The sequence below is a fragment of the Canis lupus genome, chromosome 4 (assembly GCF_003254725.2).
Source record: "Canis lupus dingo isolate Sandy chromosome 4, ASM325472v2, whole genome shotgun sequence".
NCBI classification, from domain to species: domain Eukaryota; kingdom Metazoa; phylum Chordata; class Mammalia; order Carnivora; family Canidae; genus Canis; species Canis lupus.
Genome location: NC_064246.1, coordinates 82,615,951 through 82,631,308, shown reverse-complemented (window position 1 = coordinate 82,631,308; position 15,358 = coordinate 82,615,951). Strand labels below are relative to the sequence as shown.

Here is a 15,358-nt window from a genome sequence, read left to right as displayed (position 1 = left end):
TTGCTATTATACATGGTGGGAACTATGGTTGGTTTTAGAGGAGAAAAGATTGGTCTTTCCTCTAATATCAGATTAATCACATATACGTTGATGCCAGTTCTCATTTCCTTGACAGTTCCATTTTGAAGAAACCCTCACAATTCCCAATATCCTTTCTTTTTAGTACCTTTATTAATTACAGTTTACAAACCATAAAGTCCACTCACTTGAAATGTACAATTCAATGAACTGAGGTACATTTGTACAGTCATGGAGCCATTACCACAAGCTAAATTTAAAATATCCAAATCAGGGGCTCCTGGCTGGCTCTGTGGGTGGAACAGGTGACTCTCGATCCTGGGGTTGTAAGTTCAAGCCTATATTGGGTGTAGAGATGACTTATAAATAAAATTTTTAATAAAATATTCAAATCACCTGATGTGATCCCTGGCACCAGTTTGCATTCCCTGGCACCAATTTTTAATTTCAACCTAATCCCAAGCAATCACTTATCTATCTCTACATAGATTTGCCTTTTCTGTAGATTTAGTAGAAGTGGACTCCTACAATATATGGTCTTTTGATCTGGTTTCTTGCATTTAGCATATACTTGAGCTTCATAATTGTTATAGCATCAGTAACTCATTCCACTTATGTTGCTAAATAGTATTTTATTGGTTCCATGTACCATATTCTGAGTATCCATTCACCAGTTGATAAACATTTAGATTTTTTTTTTTGCTTTCTATTATAAATAATGCTCCTGAGTCAAGTACAAGTCTTCATGTGGACATGTTTTTTCATTCTCTTAAAAATATTTCTAGGAATGGAATCATTTTTTTCATATATTACACTTATAGTTATTATTTTAAAAAAAACTGCCATACAGTTTTTCAAAGTGATTGTATCAGTTACATTCACACCAGCAGTGTAAGAGGTTTCCAGTTTCCCATACATACTTGTCAGCGGTTTGTCTTGTCTGTCATTTTTATTACAACTATTCTACTGGGAAGAAGTGGTATCTTTTTGTGGTTTTAATTTACATTTATCTAATGATTAATAATGTTAAGCATGAGCATCTTTCCATGTGACTACTAACCATTTGTGTATATATGTGTGTAAATATATATGTATAAGTATATATATAAATGGTTACATATGTATATATTTGCCTGTGTGTATGAAACGTGTGTTTCAATTTTTGCATTATTTTTTTAAAGATTTTATTTATTTATTTATTCATGAGAGACACACAGAGAGAGGCAGAGACACAGGCAGAGGGAGAAACAGGTTCCATGCCGGGAGCCCGATGTGGGACTTGATCCTGGGACTCCAGGATCGCGCCCTGGGCCAAAGGCAGGCGCCAGACCGCTGAGCCACCCAGGGATCCCTTGCATTATTTTTATTTGGAATTTTTCTTCTTATCATTGTAAGTTTTCTCTACATATTCAGAAAATTAAGAGGAATGTAATTTGCCAATATTTTATCTCAGTATTTTAATTTTTAACCGTGTCTTACGAAGTAGAACTTTTTTTTCTTTTCAATTTTGAAGAATTCCAATTAATTTTTTTAACATGATTGTGCTATTGATACTACCATCTCAGAACTTTTCACCTAAATAGAGGTAACAAAGATTTTTCCTAGATTTTCCTCTAATCATTTTATTTATTTATTTATTTATTTATTTATTTATTTATTTAAAGATTTTACCTATCTATTCATGAGAGACACACACAGAGAGAGAGAGGCAGAAACACAGGCAGAGGGAGAAGCAGGTTCCATGCAGGGAGCCCGACGTGGGACTTGATCCTAGGACTCCAGGATCAGGCCCTGGGCCAAGGCAGGCGCTAAACCACTGAGCCACCCAGGGATCCCCCAGTTTTATTGTTTTAGATATTACACTTTAGAGTATGATCCATTCTGAGTTTTAAAAATTTGTCGTATTAAGTAAGTGCTAAATTAATCTTTTCTCGTGAGGATATCCAGTCTGTGTAATACCATTTGTTGAAAAAGCTATCCATTTCTCATTGAATTGGCTTGGCACCTTGGTGGAAAATCAATTAAAGTAAGAGAGGACAAATTCTACACACTACAAATGTCTTAGCATTACTTTCTGCTATAAATATAAGCTCTTTTAGGATCAAATGAAGAAAATTAATGAATCAGTAATTTTATTTCTCCCATATCCACAGTTCCTCTAATGGCACAGGAACCTGGGATTTCTTTTTTTTTCTTAATAAACTCTGTGCCGCACATGGCGCTTGAGACCCTGAGATCAATAGTCACACACTTTACAGACTGAGCTACCCAGACACCCCAAGGCATGATCTTTTTAATGTCCCTTTGGATGGATAATCTAGTTTGAAATTTCTCTTACTTTTTTTTTTTGTTTTATTTTGTTCTGCTACTTCAATGTTTAGAATTACAGTATACTTTTATTAAAATGTCAGAGTTTATACTGTATTTCACTATATTTCCTTCCCTGCATTTACCATTCAGTAGGTTAATTATGTGTTGACACAGTTTGTGATAAGAGCTGTAGTGCACGTGGTAATAGGAGGACAGGCTATATTGGAGAGTGCCTTTTAAAATATTTTTGCTAAGAGCTGCTACTTATGTTGCCAAGTGAGAGATAGTACCCAACTTAAGATATTCCTCAGGGAATGGAGGGTGATCTTTAATATTACAGGCGAGAAAGCTGACTCTGAACTACCGTTACAGCAGCTTAATGGTTCCCAGTGGGAGATAGTTACAGGATTTATTTCGCACATGCTGATTTGGGAAAAGTCATGCTTGCACCCATGTCAGGTGTAAAGAACTTGTTCAGAATAAGTCATTCACTGGTACAGAGAATAAATTGAGTGCTATACATAAAAATCAGCTAAGGAGAGAAATAAAGACTGAGTTTCACTGGCTGAAATCTTAGTATTCTAAACAGAAGGTAAATTTAAAAAAATTACATGTGAGGGACGCTTGAGTGGTTCAGTAGGCTGTTTCCAACTCTTGATTTCATCTCAAGTCATGATCTCAGGGTTGTGGGATAAAGCCCCCAGAGTAGTTCTGTGCTCAGCAGGGATTCTGCTTGAGATTCCCTCTCCCTCTCCCTCTGCCCCTCCTCCTGCTTGCACACCCTCTCTCTCTCTCTCCCTCTCGCAAATAAATAAAACTATTAAAAAAATTTACATGTGGAATCAAATGTTAGGGTTAGATCAGTAAAGAAGCCAAATAAAGCTATGTGAAACCAGAGAATAAAATTCAAGAAATAAAAAAGGAAAAAAATAAGAAGGAAGAAGAAGGAAGGAAGGAAGGAAGGAAGGAAGGAAGGAAGGAAGGAAGGAAGGAAGGAAAAGAAAGTGAAGGAAAGGAAAGGAAAGGAAAGGAAAGGAAAGGAAAGGAAAGGAAAGGAAAGGAAAGGAAAAAGGAAGAAGGAAGGAGAAATGAAAGCTATCATGTTTGACAATTATACTAATTTTACAACTGTGGTAGATGGTGGTAGTCCTGGTTTCCATTTTGTTCACATCTTTCTGTATCCATTCCTTCAGTAGCCTCCATCTACTCTGATTCTTGTCTTGGACATGTGACATGATATGGACCAATGGTTAAGAGCAAATATAACACAGATAATTGCTTGAAAAATACTTCCATGTTGGAGATTGTTCACTTTTGCTCTTGGGGCCTCTTGCCAACTCTTCCATGTGAAGAATATATATATATATTCCGGTAAATAGAAACCATATGAGGAAAACATATGCCATCCTAGCTAAATCATCTGAGACCTGCCATCTGTGACTGATTCACCAGGAGACCATAAACTTATGAGCAAACCTGACCACGATGAGCAAAGTCTGGCCTAGACTAGAGGGACCAAGAACTACCCCCAGCTTACTCCGGAACAGCGTTCTGACCTACAGAACCATGATATAGATAAATAGTTGTTGTTTTAAGCCACTGTAATAAAATTAGGCCACTAAGATTTGTTATGTAGCAAATGCTAACATGATTTTCTTATTTTAGGTAAATATGTAAGGATTTTGAAGGTATTTGCAAAGCAATGTTCAGTAGCTCGTACATTTGAGAAATTGTCATTATTGACATTATCTATGTAGTTGGTAACTTGATTGATGATTTTAATATTGACTGCATAGTGTCAATATACTAAGAGGAAAAGATAGCAGTTTTATTTTAGAACATTTCAGCTCCTGTATAAATAAAACCAACAATAATTTCATAACAATAACAAGCAATCATAAGATTCCATGCACAAGCAAAATTAGCTTGAAGAAGAATTCCCATTGGCAGGCTTTAAATACATGACCCAAAACAATAATGGTGATAACTATATACCACATTGTTCCTTTTTGTAAGTTTTAAATATCAACTTAATTATATTCAGCCCGAAAATATATCATTATCATTTTTATTTAATCACATACTGATGCACATATTGAAAAGGTAATTATTACTTGAATTTTTCCAGCCACTTAGAATTATATAGAAGGGGAAAAATTGTGTTTTTACAAAGTGAGAGGGAGTGGTAAAGAATGACAGTGTATATTTGGTACACTAGTTATTTTAGATGTGTAGAATTGCATCAAAACAAATAATCTATTTGTGTATTATGAAATAGCAGCTATATTTTTCTCAAGTCTGGTCACGTTCAGTTTACATTTGTACTTTGGCAATAAATCACCTTCTTTAGAATGTACCTTTTTCTTTCATTTTCCCACACTATTTACATTCACTCAGAAGTGCCTCCTTGACAATCATTTTCAATCTCTTGAATCTTAGGATAGATTATCCTGATCAGTTATTAGCTATTTGAAAATACTTGTGGAATAAAATAATTTTAGGAAAAAAAATAGCAGAAGAGACATAAGGAAAGAGAATAGGAAAAGAACAGAAACTAAAAATAAAAAGACATTTTTGGTGGAATTTTAATAAGAAATACAACTGATTACTAAATATCCATTCTCTTCTATCAAAGGAAAAAAGGTAAAATGAATAGAATGATGGGAGATGTGGGGGAAAAAAAGAGTTTCTGGAAGTATGTAATTCAATGTAGATGTTAACTTGTTTTTTTTGTTTGTATAATTTAAACAGGTAATACAGATATACAGGGCATTATTGAAAAGGCACAAAATAGTATACAAGAAAAGGACATTATCTCCAACTCTGAATTCTAATATTCAGATTTATCTCTCCAAAAGCAACCAGTGTTACTATCTTTGATAGTATTTTTTATAGAGATGTCTGAGTTCTCATAGTTCAGATTTTTCTCCTTAAGTATCCAAAGGATAGCTTTCTGTGCAAAGAACCCAAACTTATGTTTTTTTCAGTAGGATTTTGATGGAACAAAAATCATAGGAGTTCTATGTTTTTGATCTAATAGAAAAGAGGAAAAATGAACTTCTCTAACATCTTTGATGTTTATAAAATCCATATAGCAAGTGTTCCAGAGCCCTACAAGGAATCTATATCTCTCAGGTCATTCAATTTTTGACCTCAAGAACTAAAAGAATCCTAAAAGCTTTCAAAATAAGCTTCCCCATGAAGTCAATTGTAAGACCTTCGGTTTCATATGAATACCTTAATAGTTTCTTTAGGTTTTGAAGAACAAACATTGAACATAAAATATCCCATATGCTATTTTATTGTGAAGCCATTTTTCATTTGGCTTGTATGAAAGTCTACTTTTTTTTAAATTTATAGGCAAACTGTTCCAAATTGTTCTTTCCTCAGATGTCAAAGAATCATACATTTCTGCCCACTGCAATATGACAAGTGGTGCTTCCTGTGGGATGAATCTCTTGCCATGCCATTGATAGCAAGCTTGCTCATGTGATTCTTCTTGGCCAATGGGATTAGAGTAGAAATTATGTGTGCTACATACAAGTAGGAGCTTTTGGGGCCATCACGTGTTTTTGTCCTTGTTTTTCCCTCTCCTAGTGAGAGTCACATCACATGATCCACATAGAGCCTGTGAATTCAGTCTGCTTTCTGGTTTGTAGACACAAAACAGAGTTAAAACTGATTTAGAGAAAAAAAAAACTGATTTAGAAGTAACAGTGACACTTAACATGTAAGCCGCTGAAATGTTGGGACTGCTTTTAAGCATAACACAATGTACCAAAAGCTAACTGATGAAAATTAGTTAAAAAAAAATGTGATTTCTAGAAAATTGCTTTTGCCTTTTTTAAATGATATTGATTTTATGGGTCAGTATATATCAGGATTATTTGTTAATAGTTTTCAATATAAACATAAGTATGGAATTTACTTCACCTTATGTAACCTCACTAAACCAACTACACCAAAAAAATGTGTGCGTACCTGTGAGTTATGTTGCATAGAGATTGCCGATAAGTAATGTTTGCAAGATAAATTAGGAAACATTCTTTAAAAGGGGTAAATGATATCATTATGGCAGTCTAAAAGCATATCTATTGTTAATCATGTCCTAAACAAGAAAAAAACAATGTTACTTTATATACTTAAAACTACACTTAGATAATTGATTACTCTAATTCTGGAATAGAAATGGGAATGTTAAAGGTAATAGTTGACTATAAACCTGGTTTGACCCACAGTGTTTGTTTTTTTACATCATGGTTACACTTAAAATTTACATCAGTCTCTGTTCCAAAGTGAAATCTGGTAAGTTATGTACTGACACTTAGAAAGATTCAAAAATAGTAAAATAAATACATAGCTGCTGTGAAATGAAATAATGGTGACAAGCAGAGGCAAATATGAGTCATTCAAGCCAATATTCCCCCCAGTGATCTATCTTACTGTTTTCTATCCATTTTGAAGGAAATCTCATGAAAATCATGTATGCTGATTAAATCCAGAAAGTTGTCAAAGTCTCATTACATCATTGTAAATTTTATTGGGAAATATGAGCTGAGGCTATCGCTTTTAACTATCCTTATAGTTAAATAATCATTTCAAGTGGAGTTTTTGTATTAAATAAGTACAATCTGAGTATTTATCAATAAATATTTACTAAGTGCCTGTGTTTGTGTTGGTACAGCTATGAAAAGTTTGGAGGTACTGAGATACTGAGATATATTTAGATGACACTAGGTGCTGTGAGTGAGGGACAAGTGCAGCAGTTAATGAATATTCAAATTGTGTGGGGACTGAAATGATGGAACATGTAACAATGGTATTGTAATAGTGTTGTGTGGTGACAAGTGGTAGCTACACTTGTGAACATAGCATAATGTATAGAGATGTTGAATCACAATATTGTATTCCTGAAACTAATGTAATATGGTACATCAACTATACTTCAATAATAATAATAATAATAATAATAATAATAATGGTAATAATAATACTACTGTGCAAATGAATGCCAGAAACAATAATCTTTTTGAGCAATAGCTATTTAATGAGGACTACTTGGAGAATTTTGTTTCAGATCTTTAATTCTTGAAAATTCTGGATGTTTCAGTAAATATTTCATGGTGCATTTGGATGCATCATGAGGTAAATGATGCATCATTTCATTGCATCGTTCACACATTGTTTTGTTGATACATTGTGATCTGGGACATTTTAGAAATGCTGCCTTTAAAGTATGTGGGCAAACTCTTCAGTGAAAGCAAAATATATTTGAATTTTATTTTGGCAAGAGTATAATCAGAAAACAAACTCACAAATCTTGAGTAAAAACCTTAAACTTACCTGGTCTCAGGCTTTCCATGGGGAAGATAAACAGTTTTATTTCATAATCCTTCCCAAGTCAAGAAATTTGTTATTCTTCGTATTTATTCTGAGCACTATCTGAGCATAGTATCATAGGTTCTACGTGGAATCAAAGATTTACAATCTCTGACCCTAAAGAGTTAGAGCATGGCTAGGCAAAAACAAAAACCCGTATACAAGATAATGAATAATACGTGTTAAATTGTGTGAAATGGAACAGACTACCTAGACGTGTCTTTTGTGTCCTGAGAAGGGAAAGATACATGTGGGATAGAATAAAAGAATAAATCACAATGACAAAAATTCTCTGCATTCATTTTAGGAAGATAAAATAAGAATGGCTAATGTTTGAACAGTACTCCCTTGGCTGGCAGGAAGCTTTCTCTACTTCCACTCGGGGTTGATAGCATACCTGGAATTTTAATACATCACAGCCAAACAGCACTATTGATATTTCTGCTTAATGAAGTGCCCTTTATTGAGAATCCTGCCCCTTGCAGTCTCAGATAAAAAGAAAGATAAATTCAATTCCTATATTTGAAGAACAAGGTTATTACCTTTTCTTCTAAAAACTTGTTAGGATAACATACTGCTCAATAAGACTAAAATAATGAGTTTCTCATTTTTTCTGTGATGTGTGATACCAGTAATTGTAAACTATTTTCCTGTTGCAGTTCTTGTCACGACGTAAGAAAAGGGATTTGGAGGACATTGAAAAGCCACTGATTGATTCTAATATGTTGAATATATTATTATTTATAGTACGGATGATGGAGAGGATGCTTCTACTTTTTTTTTTTTTTTTAATGTCAGGACTTAGCACAAAATCTATATAGTACCGGGAAATTAATTTAGGGTATTGATACATGTTCACCAAAAGGAAATGAGGATATAACTCGCTGTAAATATTTTTTTTCATGTTAATTTAATGGCTGAAAGAAAATTTTATTTCCTTTATTTTAATGTTTAATTCTGTTCAATTCTGCTACATCGCCCAAAGGTCATTTTTTTTCTCCATATGTCAGAAGTAGAACTAAACTTTGGATTATCTTAAATGTTTGCTGTAGAATTTGGAGAAAGGTGGGCCCCTTATGCACAGTGTGCAGCTCAGCGTATGAATAATAAACAACAGAGAAGTTTCTTTTCAACAAACGCAGACACGAACATGGTCAATACGTTAGATGTATGTTGGAGACCTCAACACCTAGATCAAAATCATTTTTATCTACAAGTTAATTAGATGATACTGAAAAGAGTCAGTGTATTGCATAACTTTTTCTTCTTTTTTCACCTTGATATGTCTTGGGTGATATCCCCAAATTTAGACGCTTAACTATCAAATGTTCTTTTCAGATCCCATGCCTTTACCTAGTTTATGTCCTATTAGCAATTCTACTTGCCTCTCTTTAAGCATAAATTTCTTGGGCCTATCCTATTCTTTTTAAGGAATTATTTCTTACTCTAGATTTTATAGTTCTCATTATTGACCTAAAATTTACCACTCTTTTAAATCCTACAAGGTCTATTTCCTTGTATCTTTTTTCTTTGTTATGTCTTATTTCTTTTAATTATACAAATAAAACATGAATCTATAACCTTAAAAAATTACAATCACTTCTGTTTATTCTAATTCCCAAATCCCCTTCACTCCATTCTTCAGACACCATCAATTTTCTGATCTTTTGATTGCTTATTGCCGACCTTTTTTCAATATGGACTTAGAAACAATACACTTCTGACTTCTTCATTAAGTTTTCCTTAAATGGTATCATAATATACATATTATTCTGCAGTGTACTTGCTCACTTGCAATATATTTTCCGTCCTAACATAGCAGTACAAGTACACTATCTGTATAAATATTTCTCTAAGATATAAACTAGGAAGCAGTCTTTTAATCAAGTACAATTTATGTATGAATAAATGCAGCCCAGTAGCCCTATAATGTTGCTTATAAATATACACTGCCACCAGTTATTTTTTGAGAATACTCACATTCTCACCACATTGTTAATATTTGATATTATCAAACATAGTAACTGTTTTTATCTAATATTTTAATAGCGCTATTTGTATTGTTTTAATTTGCATTTCCCCAAAAACATTTCCTTTTGTTTATGCTTTATTTTATTTCTTCTTTGTGATTTGCTTGCTCATATCGTTGTCTTTTTTTCTTACTACTTGGGTGTTTTTAGTTGCTTATTTTTATTATTACTTATATATATCTCTATATATTCCAGATACTCAGACTGCATGACAGAATGCATTCATCTTATCCATGATTTGTCATTTATATTTAATCTTGTGTAATCTTTAAAAAGTTCTGAAGTGTTACCATTTATCCTTCTGCTACTTAATGATTTTTTTCACACATCTTACAGTGGACAATGCAAATGTGTAAATGTGCATGTGTGTGGAGTATGTGTGTGCGTATGTATTTCTGGTCATTTCCTTGATTTCTTCATAGAAAGGCTTCTGGTCCTTACTGACACATAAGTATATTGATGTAACAATACTATATTGTTTTAGTATTTTAATTTCTGACAATCTTATATGACCTTATTTTTCATAATTTCATAACAATCCTCATATTTATTATTACCAATGAATTTTAGGATAATCTAATATAGAAACTGTTTATTAGGTTTCACTGAAATTTTTAGAATATATGGGAGTAATTAATAAATTTATTTTTGAGGTTTTATTTTCATCATATAATTTCTAGGTAGATGATTTTGTAGCCTGTCAATATTACCATTTTGGCATTATAGTAAATATCTTATTTACTCTTTCCATTCTTATTATATTGGCTAGGCCACAAGTAGAAATTAAATATCATTGAAAATTTAATGGAAAACCTTTTAATATTTTACAAATAGACATTATGCATGCCATAGTTTTCTCATGGATATACAATTTATCAACTTTGATAAAAGTCCTTATATTTTTGCTTTTAACAGTTATTTGATCACTTGTTAGAATTCAGAATAAATGCTGTGTATCAAAAGCTTTGTTTTGACACTGATTAAGATGATCACATTGGTTTTCCCCTTTAATCAAAATGGTGAGTTACATCATATGTTTACTGATATCGACCTATCTTGACTTCCTCAATGAATCCTGATATGCAATACAGATTTGTAAGATCTCTGTTTATGTTTTTAGTAATTATTTGGAATATCAGATTTCTAGTTTCAGTATCTCAGCACATGTGACTGTGATGAATATGAATACACAACCCCCGAATCTCCTTCTCTCTGACTAATTCTGGAAGTGATGAAAACAGTCTGTAGCTGCTGGCCCCTTTATGGATCACTTCAGCTCCGAGGTGACAGATTCCTCCTAAGGGAAGGGCTGATGCCATCCAGTGACAGTGGCAAGAGTAAGAAAGCCAGGACACTCTGGACCAATATTAGACAACTCAGCTAAGCAATTTTGGCTGCAAAGCATCCCACTGTGTTCATCTGAGCCTGTTGTTCAGATATATTTCACAGCTGAACCTTTCCCACAGCAATGGTACTTCTTTCCTATTCTTGCCATAGGAATTAATTCCCAGGCTGCTACTCCCTAGTCAACATTCCACACAGTAATCTCCCACTTAGGATATATTTCACAGAAAATGCAACTTACAGTTGATATCAGAAGTTGTCTCAAAAATAGGTCATGGGATAAGATTTAGGACCTGGGTCACTCAACATCAAGCTAAATTGGAGACCCCCTCACTGATGGAGAATTGCATGGTATAGCATGGAAGGAAATCCACTAATCAGAATGATGTACCAGAAATGTGAAATGCATGGGAATATATATGAACTCTAAAGACAATGGCATTGGATCAACAGAAATTCACTGAACTGATGCTCGGAATAAAAATCTGAAAGGCTAAAGTACTTAACAAGCAACTTTATACCAAAATCAAAAGTCCAAAGGTCTCTTTAATATTAATGTGCTCTAATCTCTGGTGAGGAGGCAGGCAAATTGAGAAATAGATCCAAGACTTCTTTTTGAGTTACACTATAGGCCAAGGCAAGCTGATTATGCCAAAGTTAACAACGTAATGGGTAAGAATGGGAATCTGATACGTGGGATGCATATATTAATGCTGAGCCCCTGACAAATCAATTTACAGCAACATAAACAAATACTGAAGCCTGAAATGGCAACATTTTTTTGTGAGATCCAATTGACCATAGGGTGAGCAAGTTCACTATTATTATTGCCTTTCACCTTGGAAGGGCCAGGGGGTTACTCTAATAGGAATTAATAGCTTTTCCATGTATTAGTATTCTTTTCAGAATGCTACTATTTCAGGGTTTACAAAGGGTTTATTCCACTGGAACCAGATTTTATATTATACAACATCAGAGAACACTTTTTTTCAGAAAAAGAAGAATAGAAGTAAGTGCAACAACGTTGGATACATTAGCCATAACTCATATCAACTGCTAAGAAGCTGCCAGTGTAATAGATGGTTGGAACATTTTACTGAAAGCACATTTGACATACTAGCTCAGGAGTACCAGAAGTGACACAACAATGAGAAGCCATCCTCCAGAATTCAGTATACACATTGAATTAAAAATCTCTACAAGGTTTGGTGTCTTCCATAGGAAGAATATATAATTCCATGAACCAAGAAATGGAAGGAATGGCCCTGCTTAAGTATCTCTGTCCATCGTCCACTTGGAGAATGTGTGCTCTCTGTCCCATAATTCTCGTCTCTACAAGTTTGGAGGTTGTGGGCCACGAAAGGAAGAGCGCTTTTACCAGGAGACACAAGTGACCCATTAAAACCTACAACTGCCTCAAGGGTGCTTTGGGCACCTTATGTTTAAGGATAAGTAGGAAATAAGAAAATACTGTCTTTATATCCAGAATGGATCCTGATCATCACAGAGAGAATGAACTGCTGTTAAAACATGGTGGCAGGGAAAATACAATTGAAACAGACAATCCACTTAGGGTCTTTCACTCCTTCCTTGTCTTATTGTGATGCTAAACAGATCTATGCAGCTACTTTACCCTTAGACGGACATGGTAATGACATGAGGCTCAATCCATTGGAATTGAAGTTCTGGGTCAGTCTAGAAGGTAGGACACAGAAACCAGAAGAGATGTTATCCGAGGATAAGAGCCATCTAGATTCGATAGCGGAGAAAGGAGATGGTGAACATCTGTTGCAGTGCCAAGATCAGCTGTAGCCGTGGGAATGTCTACTACCTTTACCCTGGAAAGGGAGGCCCAGTTGAATCTTATAAGAGATGCTCCTCAAAACTACGTAGAAAAGCAGATTCAAGAATCACAAGGGTAAACTGTGATAGGAATGAAGATGTGCCATCCAATCCTCCTTCAAGGAAAAACTTGTTGCCCATATGCTGGGAGTGATACCAGCAGACAGCCTTTGGCTATTAATCCCTTCAGGGGTTGCCTCAACTGCAAATCCACTTCTCCTAAGGTCATGCCTTTCCCGGACAGCCCAAACGCAATGACTATTAGAGACAGACATCCAAAGACCAGGGCATTTCTGTCCAATACCAGATAGCTGAAGTAGAATATTTAGCTCCAGAACTCCCCATCAATTCACCTGAGTTTGTAGCCTGCATGTACATCATAGCTCATTCTCTCTCCCTGCAAAATCCTCCCCTCCCATAGACATCCATCCCAAGATCATTTGCTAATAAACTTCCTCCTTACCAAATACCATTTCAAAGTCGTCTCTTGGAGAATCCAATTAACAACAAATATAATAATCTATATTTATTTTCCTTTGTTTTTCAGCTCCAGTTTGCTTTTCTGCATATTTTAATAGTTTTATTGCAGAAAATAAGAAACATACACAAAATAAACTAAAGAACCACTATATGTCCATTACCTATTATCAAAATTATTAACATTCTATCATCCTTTAAAAAATATATTACCTTAGGGTGCTTGGGTGGCTCAGTTGGTTAAGCATCCGACTTAACTCAGGTCATGATCTTGTGGCCTGGGATCAAGCCCAAATTGGGTTGTGCACTCAGCAGGGAGTCTGCTTGTCCCTCTGCCCTGCCCCCAGCTTATTCTCTCTCTCTCTCTCTCTCTCTCCCTCTCCCTCTCTTTTTCTCTCGAATCAATAAATAAAATCTTTATTTTTTATTTTTTTAATTTATTTTTTTAAGATTTTAATTACTTATTCATTAGAGACACACAGAGAGAGAGAGAGAGGCAGAGACACAGGCAGAAGGAGAAGCAGACTCCATGCAGGAAGTCCGACGATGTAGGACTCGATCCCAGGACTCCAGGATCAAGGCCTGGGTGGAAGGTAGGCGCTAAACCACTGAGCCACCCAGGGATCCCCTAATTTTTTTTTTTAAATGCAACATATATACTTCTAGTCATCTTCTCCAGTTTTGTTATCATAGATATTCCATACTTAGAAAATGAAGCGGGTAATTCCTCTTTTTTTCTATACTTTAAAAAAGTTTGTGTAAGATAATAATATAGACTGAATTGTGTCTCGTCACTATTTGTATGTAGAAGTTCTAACCCCCACTGTGATTAGGCTTGGAGGTAGGGCCTATAAGGAAGTAATGAAAGTTAAGTGAGGTCATTAGGGTGGGGCCCCGGTCCAAAAGAATGAATATCCTTATAAGAAGAGACCACGGAGAGCCGTGTATACACATACGTGTGTGTACACACACTGAGGAAAGGCCATGTGAGAACAGAATAAGAAGGTGGCTATCTGTGAACCAGGAAGAGGGTTCTTACTGGAAACCTGCTGGCGCCCTGATCTCAGGATTTTAGCCTCCAGAACTGTGAGAAAATAAATTTCCATTGTTTAAGAACATAGTCTTTGGCATTAGTCAGCCTGAGCTGACTAATACAGGTTTTGGTACACAGAGGCACTGTGACAAGTGACTAAAAATGTGGAAGTGGTTTTGCAGCTGAGTAAGAGGTAGAGGCTGGAGGAGTTTTGAGGTGCACTTCAGTCAAAACCTGGGTTGTTGCAAAGGGATTGCAGGTAGAACATGGGTGTGAAAGGTCCATGCTCTAATGAGAGCTCAGAAAATAAAGGGGAGGGGTGAGGTAATGAGAAAACCTCCGTTTCCTTTCTTTCTGAAGTTTCTTTTTTTTTTTTTTTAAGATTCTATTTATTTATTCATGAGAGATACAGAGACAGAGGCAGAGACATAGGCAGAGGGAGAAGCAGCTCCCTGAAGGGGAGACCGATGTGGGACTTGATCCCAGGACCCCGGGATCACAACCTGAGCCAAAGGTAGACGCTCAATTGCTAAGCCACCCAGGCGCCCCAAAGCCTCCATTTTCTTAAAGAATGTATAAATTATGAACATAATATGGGTAGAAATTTGGAGGTCATAGGCCATTACAGCGATGTCTCAGAAATAAAGACAGGATATTAGAAAAGGGAGAAAAGGTGATCCCTGCTATAAAATGGCAAAAAATTAGGATTATATGTATTCTGATGTTTTGTGGAAGCTTGAAATCAGAAACAATGAAATGGTATGTTTAGCTGAGGAGACTTCTAAGTGAAATGTTGAAGGTGTAGCCTGGGTCTTCCTGACTGGTATTCGTAAAATATGAGAGGAAAACGACGAATTGAAAAGGAATTGTTAAGCAAAACATAACCAGAACTTGAAGATCTAGAAAATTCTCACTCTATTCCTAT

The 15,358-nt window shown here is 35.1% G+C and overlaps 1 long non-coding RNA gene across 5 annotated transcripts in view; it reads left to right on the top strand.

Moving 5' to 3' along the window:
* LOC112652667 (uncharacterized) overlaps positions 1-15,358 on the top strand; it is an 88,337-nt gene that overhangs the window by 10,904 nt on the left and 62,075 nt on the right. For 2 of the 5 annotated variants that reach the window (XR_004814853.2, XR_007410433.1), the window contains exon 5: positions 3,522-7,723. The exons of 1 other annotated variant lie outside the window; for it this stretch is intronic. This is a non-coding gene — a long non-coding RNA (uncharacterized LOC112652667). Of the gene's footprint in view, positions 1-3,521; positions 7,724-8,366; positions 10,845-15,358 lie in introns of those variants that run through there. 2 more of the 5 variants (XR_007410434.1, XR_004814855.2) reach the window with 2 other exon arrangements.